The sequence below is a fragment of the Eschrichtius robustus genome, chromosome 2 (assembly GCF_028021215.1).
Source record: "Eschrichtius robustus isolate mEscRob2 chromosome 2, mEscRob2.pri, whole genome shotgun sequence".
Classification (NCBI taxonomy): Eukaryota; Metazoa; Chordata; class Mammalia; order Artiodactyla; family Eschrichtiidae; genus Eschrichtius; species Eschrichtius robustus.
Genome location: NC_090825.1, coordinates 97,508,492 through 97,523,300, shown reverse-complemented (window position 1 = coordinate 97,523,300; position 14,809 = coordinate 97,508,492). Strand labels below are relative to the sequence as shown.

The window sequence follows — 14,809 nt, the reverse complement described above, 5'->3', positions numbered from 1 at the left end:
TTGAAGCCTATCATATTTGTGGTGGGTAGCTGTAAATCTGTGTTGACAGGTGTAAATTTACACTAATAAATTAATAACACAAGTAAGAAAGCAAACCCCAGCTCCTAGGATGCTGGGTTAGCTATAGAACTAACAGTATCAAGAAAACACAGATCCAATGTCACAGATCCAATCCAATCAATTCCGATTGATTTTTCCTCTTGATTAGACTAAGATGTGTACAGATGAAATTATAACACTTGGTATTTTTCTCACCTGTGTTTTTCACTTATTAAGCTTATTCATCACACTTCTCTACCATTTCTACATCTAGAGGTCTGCTTTAAAGGTGAACCAAAAAAATTAAATACACAGCATCTCTAATGAAGGCTCTGGCAGAGTTTTCCATTCTCTCTATGTGCTGTGACACTGTGAACCTCAGCAAGCTGTTTATCTTCCACGTTCCAATTTCTAGGTTTCTTCTCAAGATCTGTGACAGCTCAGTAAGTGAATGTTTTCTTGTTTTGGGTCCTCTGTACTTCATCTCGAATCTCCTTAAAAAGGGGGGATTCTGTCTTGTCATCTTTGATCATCTTCAGTTCCTAATAAAATGTCTTGGCACCTAACAGGTGTCATTTAATCTATGCTAGATGAATAAGGACAAATGTCTGTCCTTCTGGTACAGGGAATATTGTTCTTTGGTGTGAGATTGGGTGAAAGAAGGAGATACTAGTAAACTAAATTGATAGAAATCATTGAGAAAGTAGGAAAACACCTGGCATGGCACATGATATGTTCAATTTTATGTAGGCTGAGTTCACCAGAAGCATCACCTTAAATGAAACCATTTTGGTGGATCTTTCTTTTTTCTTTTTTTAACAAGAGAACAAATCCATACTTTTATTTATTGACTTTTCAGTAAGTTTAAGTCCTTGAAGGGTACAGCATCACTTGAATTCTGTGTCCAATGGCCTTAGCAGGAAGGTTGCTTCGGAATTTGGCACGAACCATGCCACTGTTTCCATGAATGCAAGTTACATTTCCCCAGATTACTCTGGTTTTGTTCGATTTTCCACCAGGAGTTACTGTGTTGTTCTTTGCTTTGTGCACATAAGCACACCTATGGCCTACATAGAATTCAGTTTCATCTCAAGCGTAAACACCTTCAATTTTAAGAAGAGCTGTGTGTTCCCTCAGGTTCCGGGGACCGCACTTACAGCCAGCAAAAATGGCCTTGGACCACAGCCTTCCAGACGTATTTGTCGGTTTAGAAGTCCTGCGCCCAGTAGGCCTGCACAGGCTCCAAGACGGCCGAGAGAGCCTTTTTGGTGTGATCTTCAGGATTTTTGACCTCTTAAGCTCTGAACCATGAACAATTATTTTTTAACAGTAATATCCACTTAAAAATTCAGACTTAGAAAAACAAGTCTTCAGGAACTTCTTTCTGAAAAAGTGAAACGCTACAAAATCTTAATCATATGTACAGATAGCTAAACCCTGAAGGCCTGCATGCACAGCTCGAGCGGTTATATTGTTAGCTCTGCCTCTGGTGGGGGGAGTTGTGCTAGGTGGGACACCAGTCACCCCCATGGTCACCTGGGCTGCTCTGCCTCTTCAAAGTGACTAGGCAAGACTCTCCATCCTCTTGATCTTGGAAGAAATGATTTTAGCTTTTCACCATTGAGTATGATGTTAGCTGTGGGTTTGTCATATATGGCCTTTATTATGTTGAGGTAGGTTCCCTCTATGTCCACTTTCTGGAGAGTTTTTATCATGATTGGATTTTGAAAGTTATCAAAAGCTTTTTCTGCATCTATTGAAATGATTGTATGGTTTTTATTCTTCAATTTGTTTATGTGGTGTATCACACTGATTGATTTGTAGATATTGAAAAAATCATTGCATCACAGGGATAAATTCCACTTGATCATGGTGTATGATCCTTTTAATGTGTTGTTGGATTGGTTTGCTAGTATTTTGTTGAGGATTTTTGTGTCTATGATCATTAGTGATACTGGTCTGTAATTTTCTTTTTTGTGCTATTTTTGTCTGGGTTTGGTATCAGGGTGATGGTGGCCTCATAGAATGAATTTGGGAGTATTCCTTCCTCTGCAACTTTTTAGAATAGTTTCTGAAGTATGGGTGTTAACTCTTCTCTAGGTGTTTGATAGAATTTTCCTGTGAAGCCATCTGGTCCTGGACTTTTGTTTTTTGGGAGTTTTAAAATTACTGATTCAGTTTCATTACTGATAATTCATCTGTTCATATTTCCTCTTTCTTCCTGGTTCAGTCTTGGGAGATTGTACCTTTCTAAGAATTTGTCCATTTCTTCTAGATTGTCTCCATATGCAGTCTGCCTGTACTAGTTTCCTACTGCTGCCATAACAGTTTACCACAAATTTACTCATTTACAGCCACTTCCACAGTTCTGTAGATCAGAAGTCTTTGTGGGTTCTACTGGGTTCTCTGTTCCCGTTCTCACAAGGCCAAAATCAAGGTGCCAAACAGGCTGGGCTCTTCCCTGGAAGCTCTGGGGAAGAATCCATTTCCAAGCTCATTCTGATTGTTGGCGGAAACAGGTTTTTGCAGTTGTAGGACTGAGATCCTCATTTCCTTACTGGCTGTCAGTCAAGGTCCGCTCTCTGTTCCAGGGGGCCCCTGGGTTCCTTCCCCTGTGGCCCCCTCCATCTTTAAGCCGGCAGTGGTCCATTGAATCCTTCTCTTGCTTCAAATCTATCACACTTCCCCTTTGCCCTTCTCTTCTACCATCAGCCAGAACATGTTCTCTGCTCTTAAGGATGCATGTGTTACATTGGGTTACTCAGACAGTCCAGGGTAATCTCCCCATGTTAAGGTGAACAGGCTAGAAGCCTTAATATTCCACCTGCAAAGTCCTTTTTGTCATGTAACAAAACATATTCATGTATGTGATATCTTAGAGTCACAGTTTCTGGGGACTAGGGTGAGGCATTTTTAAGAGGCCATCTTAGAAATTCTATTACTGCACCTCCCCAAAAAGAGGTCTTCTATAGAGGGTATCTATGGGTAACAGTCTATTAACAAAGCACTGTCACTTTGCATATAGCCTCGATGAGTTCCCTTTAGGTCTAGTTTCTGAAAATGAGACATTTTATTTGATTAATTGAAAGAGAAACCAGGTAACTAACAATAAGAGGACTGAAACTTAGGATGTGTTTCATGTGCATGTAGGAACTTGCCTGTGCACAGAAGGTGTCAGTTCATCTCATGGTCGCTCAGCTATGTTATGGGTACTGGTAGCACCATGTGTCGTGCTTTGAATATATCATATCTCAGTGCAGCATTGAATGAGAACATGGATGCTGATGATTGTCAAATCTCAGGTAGTAAATTTATGAAGTGGGAATTACCACTCTTTGGGATAAAGCTTCCTTTTTTTTTTTTTTCCAAGCTAGAAAATGCTTATAGGAGCAATTCATGTCATGAAGGACTATCAGTGTATATATGCTCCTATCACCAGCTTCCAGGTGACATGCAAGAGAAGCTAGTTAACTTTTAGTTACTAATTCAATAAGGAATTTCAATAACCCAACAAATTAAAATAACTGGGAAGTGCAGATTTAATACTTGAACGTATACCATCAATCTTAAACTTGCTAAATAAGAAAATCAAAGTCATTTGCATACTGAAGAATAAAGGGATTACTATGTAGTATTTGACCCCCAAAAGGTGTTGTTAAAGTAATGTTATAATCGATGGAAACTGAGAATTTAGGAAATGAGAGAACATGGAGCCATACGTCAAAAGTGCCCTAAGACAGATACAGGTAGTAAATCTCTACATTACATATTTTATACAAGATGCCTATTTTATACATTCTGTTTTATACATCCCCCCACCTTGTATGTTTTTCAGGCTTGTTGGTTTGCTTATTAGCTTTTAGAGTATGGACTTTTTTTTTTTTAATAGATCTTTATTGGAGTATAATTTCTTCACAATACTGTGTTAGTTTCTGTTGTACACCAAAGTGAATCAGCCATATGCATGCATATATCCCCATATCCCCTCCCTCTTGAGCCTCCCTCCCATCCTCCCTATCCCACCCCTCTAGGTCATCGCAGAGCACCGAGCCGATCTCCCTGTGCTATGCTGCTGCTTCCCACTAGCTAACTATTTTACATTTGGTCGTGTATATACATCAATGCTGCTCAACATCACTAATTATTAGTATGTACTTTTATGGAAGAAAAACATGTAATGATTTGGGATGGGAAAGAAATGTTATAATAGTAAAGAAGGCATTAACTAGATTTATTAAAATTTAAAAATAAATGTTAAGTGGTATAATATGGATGACTGTATACTGACCTGATAAGCAATTTCCATACATAACTTTTGATGACATTGTGAGATGTTATGACCATTGGTGAGATATCATATTTCTGCAGACATTTCTGTGTCTTTAATATGAGAATCACGGAATCTTCTCTAAGTTTTCTCCCATGAGACCACTTGTAAGAGCAAAGCTAGTTGGTACTTATTTAATGCACTGAGGTCCTTTGCAGGGCACCTTTAAAGCACTGTTTTGATTTAATTCGAATCAACTGTATTCCTGAGTTTGGAAAATCAAATTTTAACATGAACTTGCAAATAGCCCCAGTGCTTCACCCCTAATTCATATTCCAGCAACCTTCACTGTAGCAGGAAGCAGAGTCAAGCTGTTGCCATGAAGATTGTTTCAAGAGCTCAGAAATCCTCAAGGGACCCCTTTATCACTGCTTTTCAAAGAAGCCTTTATTCCTCTCTTCTCCTGTTTCCTGCAAAGGGAGTTGTGTCTAATACTTGAGGACATGGTGAGGCCAAAAAGGACCTGAGGACTCCTCCAGACTGTGATCTCCGGAATTGTGAAATCTATCATTCTGTCCCTATCCTTCTTTCTTCCCACTCTACCACATTGTAACAAATGCTGTTGTTTTGTGAAACTTTACTGGATGGTAAAACCTGCTTTTTCATTTTTAAAGGACTGTGCTCCCAGGCCAATTGGCATTTGTCTTGTTTTAAGTCTTCTGTGTAATGGTCCATCAGACTCATTAAAGTAACATTTTTGGACTATGTTATCTATTTGAAGATCTTAATATACAATTAACATTTAATTTGAATCTGTGTGTTATGCCACCAAATAGGTAACATATCCATTCAAGACAGAAAGAAAAAATTAAATAATTTTTGCACCTGCATAACAACTGGAGAGGTGCCAGAAGCTTTCTTCACTCTTGATATACAATTTTCTTTATTAATGGGCACCAAAAAGTGACTTAATCTAAGCCAATAATGTTAACTTTTATTTCAAGGTATGTTATGCTTAAATTTTTTTTTTCCTCTGAAAGGTGATGAGATAGTAAAAATAAAAAAAAGTAGAAAAAAGTGTGTATTGATATTGCTAATTACAGATATGAATGTATAGGCAAAGTTAGTATATGGATTTAATGTATTTCAATGTAAATTTAGAAATAAAAATCATCTCACGTATTTCATCTTATATGAGGTAACTGGGAATTGCTATTTCACTTTTGAAAGGAAAAATAGAAGCTTTTTATTTTATTTTTTTGGCCACACCCAGTGGCATGCGGGATCTTAGTTCCCCGACCAGGGATCAAACCTGTGCCCACTGCAGTGGAAGCGAAGAGTCCTAACCATTGGACCGCCAGGGAATTCCCAGGAAAAATTGAAGCTTTTTAACGTCACAACATTCTTAGGGAAGCATAGTTGTCCTATTTCATAGGGGACATGGAGAAAGAGAAAATAATGTAGATTTTTAAGGAGGCTAAAGGAGGTGGACTTTCTCAATCATATTTATACTCAGTCCAACAGATCTTAACATTTTCTTCTGAAAAGAATATTAATCTTGGTCATGCATTATCAGACTAGGCTGTGAGTACATTCTGGCAGAATATGGATGTATATGAAAGTAGAATATGAATATATATGAAATGTATTATATGCAATATATATATTATTTATAATGAGGCAGAAGCTAAATTTGTATTTATTTTTGAGCTAAAACATTAGAGTTCAGGAACTCCCTGGCGGTCCAGTGGTTAGAACTTGGTGCTTTCACTGCCAGGGCCAGGGTTCAATCCCTGGTTGAGGAACTAAGATCCTGCAAGCTGTGTGGTATGGCCTAAATAAATAAATAAAATAAAACATTAGAGTTCAAAGACATTACAGCTTATGGGAAAACAAAACTGACCCATGAAGTATGAATTTATTCTTCTCTGAAGTAAGGGCTTTTTCAGTGGCAAAGCTTGAGAATGCTGATCTGTATGCTGGGGAAATTAGTGTTTGGACAAGAAATAAACTAATATATTCTGTTATGGTCTAAAAAGGAAAATAATACTTGCCTTCAGCTATTTAGAATTACTGTACAGATCCAGGCTTACAGTAAGATGACCATTTTCCCATTTTCAATTATTTGAGGATATAAAAACAAAACAAATATCATTATTGAGTACATGCTACATACAAGCCAGAACTGTATGTACTGAAGTGGCCAGGGCAGGCAGAATTCATGGTCATAAGGAGGGCAGGCCCTGGCCAAGATTCAGGGTAGCAGGAAAGGTCTAGCCAAGTGGATGGAACATAATGTCCCATAACATGTAGAAATTGGCAAATGGGAACAAATGATTTCTTAGCAAGTTAGAGGCCTCGGGCTGGTCTAAAGGAGGTAAAAAGAATATGTTGACAGGCAGGTGGAAACAAAATAATGAAATGTCCAGAGGGAAGCATTTGGAAAGCATCAAGTCGACCTGGTTGCAGGTAGGAAAACCAAGTCCTTGGGAGCGGAAGAAAGTGACCGACAAGACTTCTAGTTTAGCAGAATCAAGGCATAGGGCTTATCATCAACCTGGGACTCAGCAGGCAGGAACCTTCCGGGGATCTGGGGTCAAGCCTGTTTATGGTTCTTAGAATACTGCTGTCTTGAATGCGGTTGGGGTGAGGCTGACAGCAAGTGTGATTTGATGCTTGTCCCTCAGTACTGACCTGAGTAGCTCATGATGGTTATCTTGTCAGAAAAGGGGACTAATTCTAGAGCTCAGAATAAGGAAGAAAATGCAGACAGTAGTCATATATATAGTCTCAGGTGAGGAGTGAGGAAAGCTTCTGGCACCTCTCCAGTTGTTATACAGGTGCAAAAATTATTTAATTTTTTCTTTCTGTCTTGAATGGATATGTTACCTATTTGGTGGCGTAACACACAGATTCAAATTAAAAGTCAATACATACTTTAATGTTTTAATCAATGTACATACTAAATGATTTGAATTGGAAAAGGAATTTTGGGAATAGAATCCAATGTTAAGCTTGACAGGAAGTGAATACTGGGACAAGGAATACTGGAGCATTCTACCATGGCATATGTTCAGGTTTAGAATAAGACTACTCTATTTTTCAAACCAATCTAGGGATACATAACCAAATCTAGATAGAATGGGAATATTAAATTAAAAATTCGCTTGTTAGAATGGAATTCAGACCTTCCATGTAGAACTGCAGGAGAAGTGCAGTCAGCAGTGACCTGTAGGAATGAGGACCTGGCTTGATGGAGGGAGAATGGGAGAGTCTGGTCCAGCGAGGACAGAAGTACAGTTTGGAAGAGCCCTGGAAAACAAGTTCTCTTTCAAGTTGCACTGGAAGTAGGCATGCACTTGCTTATGCTAGACTTGAGCTTTGTGTGGCAATCAGGATCAGTACACAACACCCCCCTTTCTTTGCCCGTTCCGTTGCTGCTCTTGGGGTTTTGCAAGCTGCCTGCTCACATGAATCTCCATTTTGTCCACGCCTGGCAATAGCTGCTCGGAACCTCGCCTCTGGCAGCTGATGAGTTCAAGTGTCCAGACCTGTCATGATGCTCTCCAGGAGAGGCGTCAGGCTGTCATCAGCTCTTAGGCAGCCCCCAGCTGACACAAAAGGCCTTTCACTGAGTGCCCTTTTCTCTGAAGCTTTCGAATTGCATATTTTGATAACGGTTGAGGTAAGAAACAAGTTCAGAATCCAAAGTGAGGCATTCAGTTGCTCTCCTAACCACTTGGCCTAATTTCTTTAGTAACTATTTTGCGGTTTGGGCCAAGTTTGCTTAGTTTTGACAATTTCAAGACCTTAGATGCAACCATTGATTTCTTCAGAAGGGCTGTTCCATGGGTCATGACAACTGAGCAGCTGGGCACTTTCTTCTCATCCTCATCATAGCCAAGGAAATGAAAAGACCACAGGTTTAAGTAAACTAGATGAAACTAATCTTTCTTCCTCTGGACCCAGCTCAAGTCCGCTTCGTTCTTCAGCAGAAGAATGTCAGGCCCTGCCTCTGAGGTGCTTCTCTTGCCATAGATGATGTGACACAACCATACTCTTGACCAGAATCTAAGACAAATCTTGACCTTAGCATGTGAGAATTACAGAGTTTTACCCAGATTTCTTCTTGCTGTTACTCTGCTACTGACCTGTACGCCTATTGTGATAACTAGGGTTCAAACTTGTTAACAATTTTGATAAAATGATTTTTCTTTCCTGCTTTTCTTGGTACCCCTATCTTTGTTTATTATATATGTATGCTTCCAGAATCAGGGTCCAATATACTTGTGTAGTGGGTGTTTATTTATGGCTATCGTTTATCCATTATGCCTTCTTTGGTAACCACATCCCAAATTTCTTCAGGGGCCATGCCTTCCCCAGTTGCAGAGATGGAATACATGACCCAGTTTTAAGTCATTCATGTTTCACTAGCCTGTGACATGGGTTCGAGGCTAGGCATGTGACTCAAGCAGGTTCCATCAGAGTGAGAACGAGAGCTGTTTTGTAGACTCTATCAATAAACACAGGCTTTAGTTTTTGCAAGCTAAGGTCTAAGGAACTGTATAGTATGGAGCTTTAGCAATCATTTTTGGGCCATTGATGGTGATTGTGTTAAACAATGAAGCTAATACACAGAGGAGAGGAGAGCTAAGTAGAGGTGACAGAAGCAGACCATCTTGTGACGTCATTTGAATCCTTCCAAGAATCCATGTCTTTATTATTTTTTTTAATTGAAGTATAGTTGGTTTACAATGTTGTGTTAGTTTCTGGTGTGTAGCAACGTGATTCCATTATATATAGGTATCTCAAGAATCCGTGTCTTAACCCAACTCTGAGTCAGTTTATTCTCTACTTTGCTTTAACAAGTTTGTCTTGGATTTTCGGTATCTTGAATTTAAAAAAAAAGTAACTGAGCATTTCATTCTAATGCTTGGGCTTGGCTACTTGCTGACAGGCTTCTTGATATCACCTGTGGTCTGGGTCTTTGATCATCTTCACCCACCTTCATACTTTCTATGCTGGGTTTACACCCTGTTGGGCCATCTTGATATTTCATATTCAATTCCGATGCTCTTTTATAGTCTGGATGAAATTCCAAGATATAATAACTGTGTTTTTCCCCTTGAGTATTTTAGGAAAGCTTAATGACTCAATAAATAAATTACCTCTTCAATAACTCAAAGTGGAGAGGCTTCAAGGAATTTCACATAACTGACCACTGGGTACACAAATATATTAAGGTCAGTGGCTCATTAGTTTTTCTTTCTCTATCGTGGATATTGTTATATCATTTTCTTTCTTTGATCGTGACCTTTCTGACATTCTACTTGGCTGGCAAGTAACAAGATAACTGCTCATAAAGGGAAGAGATGATGAAAGAGATTTCTGTAATAGATTTTACTATAATGGGATCAGAATGGCAGGGAAAGAAAAGGAGTAGTTAGAGGCAAAACAGCCCATGGTTCTCACTACCATGCATCTTGTGGTTTTCTGAGAAATTAAAGATGACCTGAGAAGCGAGGTTCAAACAACACATTTTGAAATCAGTAACAGTCCTAGGGACCTTCTCCTATAGACCATGGACTGTGTGAGAATGGAGGTTGGTTCTGGGTATTATGTTGAAGCCCAATCTGTGTTTCAAAATAAAGGCCAACTTAAGCCTTTTAACAATACTAACAATGCCCTGTGGTAAAAGTTCCCATTCTATTCCTTGTGGTATCCAGTACCTCTTTTAACACTAATTGTACCTTTTTAATTTGAGCTTTCCCCAAACTCTTCTTTTTTTTATGGTTCATTCTGTGCTGAGGGGATACAGATGCCTCATGGGTCAAAACCAAACCAAACCAAACATAACTGCTCCACAGCAAATTGAGAAACACCTGAAGTTTTCTCCATTCTTGGCCCTCTCTTTCCTTGATTGCTTCCAGCTCTCCTTCTCTGCCCTTCTACTGAGGTTCTCCCCTCTGCTTTTTGATTTTGATCCATTGTGTAAAACATTTCAGCTCAGTGCTAAGAAAGTAGCTAGGAAAGAAGCTTGCAATACGAGGGGCAGGGAGGCTTCTGGAGATAAGGAGGAGCGACAAGGGCTTGATGCTTTTAATTTGGAAAGTCTTCATAGAAGAGCTTAAATATGAACAGTTTTGAAAAAAGGAGCGTCATCATGATTTAAGCAGAGAAAATGTAAGGGATTACTAGGAAAATGAGTCAGCTGGAGAAGATAGTCCACCTTTGTTAGTTAGAATTAGATTCAGTTGTTAATAGGAAATATTAGACTTAAAAATATTAAACAAAAAACAGTTTATGAAACATCAGTATGTTAGGATGTTAACGTGACACTTTAAACACTAGTCTGGTGCTTTGTGGTCATCAGGGATCCAGGCTCCTATCATTCTTCTCTTACCATCTGAGGTCATGGCTTTCATTCTCAAAAGTATTACCTCTTGGTCCAAAATGGCTTCTGAAGCTGTAGTCATCAAATGTGTTTTGTAGTTGGGAAGAAGGAAAAGAGGTAAAAGAGGAAACTTTTCTTCCAGTGAAGTTGGTTTCCTTTAAGCAGTTTTCCCAGAATTCCCATACAGGACTTCTGTTTATCTCATTGGCCAGAGCTTGGTCACATGGACATACCTTGCTGTAACATTGTCTGGGAAATGTAGTCTTTTAACTGGTTGCATTTCCATCCCACATAAAATCTGGTCTTGTAAGTAAGGAAGGAGGAGGGAATGGCTCTTGGATAGCAGCTTGTACTCTGCTGAAAAAATCCTTGAAATCTATGGTTGCTTTTTAGGAGATACACTAAGTTATTAGAAGCTTTACAGACCTGCAAGGAATTTGGTTCTTCTTATTTTCAATGTATGAATTGGTAAGAGTCTTAATAAGAATATTGGCCTTGAGGGTAATGACTTGGGTATAAGAGGATGGAAATTGTAATTTCTGAGAAGGGGTTTATAACATTTGGTTATGAGTAAAGTAGAGAAGGATGTAAAGATATTTTAAAGTTTGGGGGTTAAATATGACAAAAATGGTCAAACAGAAGTTAGAAAGGGATGAGTAGCCTACAGTAAAATATATGAATTGAAAACTGAAAAAATTGAGGTAGATTTCAATTATATGCTTGTGGTACTGGACAAGGGTGGGGAGAAAGCCTAAAATAAAGTAAACAATTGGTAGTATTTAGAAGTAAAACCAGTGCATTTTAGTGTTGAGGTTGGCCATCTGGTTGAGAGGCAAGTCATATAAAGTAAATGAGTGAAGGGGAACACTTGTAACACAATAGGGAATATTGGAAATTGTAGGGAATATTCTAAAGGGGCAGCTGCTGCTTGGCTTCAGCCAATCATTGCCATCAAAGATATCAGGCTTAGGTCTTCTACTTTTTCAGGAGAAGATAGAAATCCAGACTTTTATATAACCTTCCAGATTTAAAAATAATTGTGCAGGTCAAGCAAATATGTCTGAAGACTGGATTTGCCCAATGGATCAGTTGTGCAACTTCTGATCTAGTTCAACATCTTTATTTTACTGAGAATGGGAGAGATCTAGTGACTTGCCCAGGGTCACATAGCTCATCAGTAGATCCCTGCCTCTTGACTTCCCCATTGTCTTCCTACTTTCAGAGCTAAGAAAGTCACATGGAACTGTTTGGTGGAAAGGAATAATCAGGGGAATTGGGCGTTTCACATAGGTTTGCAGTTAACTCCAAAAGTGCCTAGCACAGGGCTTAGCATTCAGGGGCATCTATCAATGTTAGCTCAATCTCTATGTGAATTGTTCAAAACATGTAGGTTAATGAATGAAACAGAGGAAAAGGAAAAAGCGAAAGAGTAATTATCACACCTTGGGGAGTCCCCATAATTAACCATGGAAACAAGATAATGAATTAGCAAAGATGGCATCCAAGGAGCAGTCAGAAGCAGCCAGGATTTCTTTGTGAACCTTGTGCCTTTACCTTTGCCCTAATTACAGCTTTAGGCTGTAAATGTTTTAATTTGGGGGTAATTTCCAGCCCTTTAATAAATTTCTTTCTAATTATACTGCCACCTTAAACTTATAGCCTCATAAGAAAGTGTGGTCTTCAGAGAATATTTCTTCTCCCTTTAGTTGAAATTAGATAGATTGATTAATTTTGGCTTAAATTTCTAAAAATGTGCAGTTGTATCTTGAGATTATCCCACCATTAGTGGTTAAGTGTCTCCAGAATAAGTAATTACTGTCACTAAAAGACAAATTTGTCAGAAGAAATGTCCTTTGAAAATCCCCTTTTTGGTATAAATATGTCCTTACGTGTCACCAAAATTTGCTGTATTATCTTAATAACATAGATCACAGGGAAATAATTTTTAAAGTGACCAGTTCTATTTTAGGTTTTAATGTGCATAGTGAAATATATTTGTAAGACACTGTTTAAAGTTCTTAGGAGAGAAGTCCCTGGAAACTAGAATTTTTAATTTAATGCTCATGTTAGAATCTTGACTAGAGAACACAACGGAAAGACCTTGGGGGTCTGGTAGATTCCATAGGCAATTTATCTCAGAACTAACTGCTTTTGCAGTAGATTTTGCTTACAGTAGTAACAGCCTGTATTTATAGTTTGTTCTCCTGGCAATTATCTCACAAAACTGAATTACCTACAAGGTCAGTGGTGCTGGACTAAGGTTACATACTGGTAAATTTTTTTTTTTTTTTGATTGGATTTATCACTGTAATACCCCAGCTAAGCAGTGCTGGAATACAGTCACTAAAAAGAGAAGAAAAAATTTCTATTAATCTTTTGATGTTTAGCCATGCCCTTATACTTCTTTTCTTTCCTTTTTAGTTCCAAGTCACATATAAAATACCTACAGATCTCAACAAGAAAATGGGATTCTTCTCTGCTATCACCTGAAGCTGCTGTGACCATAAAACTAAAAAATTACATTTTGTCTCCTTGCTCATAAAGAATTCCCACCAGAGCGGGTCCAATATCTTATCTTTCTACCCAGATAGTGCTTGTTGCTAAATACACAGAGCCTGATTTTATAGTCTTCACTCAACTCTGACTTCCACCATTTTCAGTGGGGGCGGGAAAATTCTTATGAAAAGTTTATAAATGATGTGAAAATGGGCTATAATTTTGTAACTTGCATTCATTGTCATCTGGGATCTGTTGAGATTCTTTTGAGTAGAGTCAACCCAGTTCAGAGTTGTGTGCTACAGGTCTGCAGGATGGAGGAGAGAAAGCATGACCTCATCACTTGGATGGGAGTTTCTGACATTGCAGGGGCAAAGATGATGAAAATCAAAGATACCCTTGATCATAGAGTTTTGAAAGCAACTCTAAAGCTCCCAGGGTGGACAGAAAAGAGGCCTTTCCCATCTCCACTGCATCCTGAGAAATGAGATGCAGCAAGAAGGATTTCAGGTTCTTAAATTTGGGGGTGTCACATAGCCCTCTGAGAATCAGATAAAAATTATGAACATTTTCACCAGAAAAAATATCCGTAAAGATACATACATAGAATTTTGCAAACTTGTGGTTTTATTTATTAAAAATTTGAAAGTATTTATTCCCTAAATACTTCTCTGGAGTTTTTCGGGGTCCTGGGGCCCAAGTTATGAATTCCTGGAACTCTGAGGATGATTGTGGAAACTTACCTTGGACATCTGTGTAATTTGTGTTCTCCAGCTACACTTACCTAATCTTATATTCGGGGTGATGTTAACAGTAATAACCTGTGCTGTGTGTCTTTTGTGTCTGTCTGCCAATTCAGGAGATCTGTCTGCTGCAAAGTTCATTTCTCTCCCCCAAGTAATCATATCTGGAAGTCTCTGAGATGTTTCGGTTGTGTTCATGATCAAGGCCAGACAGTGGTCATATGATGTCCTCTGGTCCTGATGCCTTTGCTGGACACTGATGCCCTCTCTCTTGGATAGCTCTTGTTCCCCTGACTGTGGCCAACTCTATCAGGCACTGATGACCGCCTGATAGATGATGGCACATCCCTGCCACTTCTGCTGGGGCCCATGGTGTCCTGCTTCTGCTGAAACATTGGAGACTTTGAGGGGCCACGCATGCTCTGTCTTTTCCAGATTTCCAATGATTCCAGGTCCTGTGTCAAGGAGAATGCTTTTCTCTCTTTTGTGTAACTGTTATTCCAATTAGATGGTTTCTAATGAGTTCTGATTTAACAGTCTTTAGCAAGACAGATCTTTAACTTTTATTTCTACTTCCTTCCTCCTTGGTGTGAAGGGCAAACCCAAGTGACCCCCGATGTACTCAGTCTTCTGCCGTGATTGAAGTGTGTCTCTGGTCCAGTGGTGTTTGCCTGACTCACTCTCCTTTTGGGAGCTCCTCATGCAAACACCATTCCAGGGACCTATTCCCTACTTTATTGGGGGTACTCAGAATTTGTCCTCAACAAGGAAAGGACCAGCATAGATTTAAACTAGAAAATTCAAGAACATCAATATTTAAGAATAATACAGACAATAGTGTGACCTTTGGGGCTTAGGCATATTTTTAGG

At 38.9% G+C, this 14,809-nt stretch overlaps 1 pseudogene; it reads right to left on the bottom strand.

The window, feature by feature from the left end:
- Nucleotides 1-903: 903 nt before the first annotated feature.
- On the bottom strand, nt 904-14,137 carry LOC137758900 (large ribosomal subunit protein eL33 pseudogene; annotated as a pseudogene).
- Nucleotides 14,138-14,809: the final 672 nt, after the last annotated feature.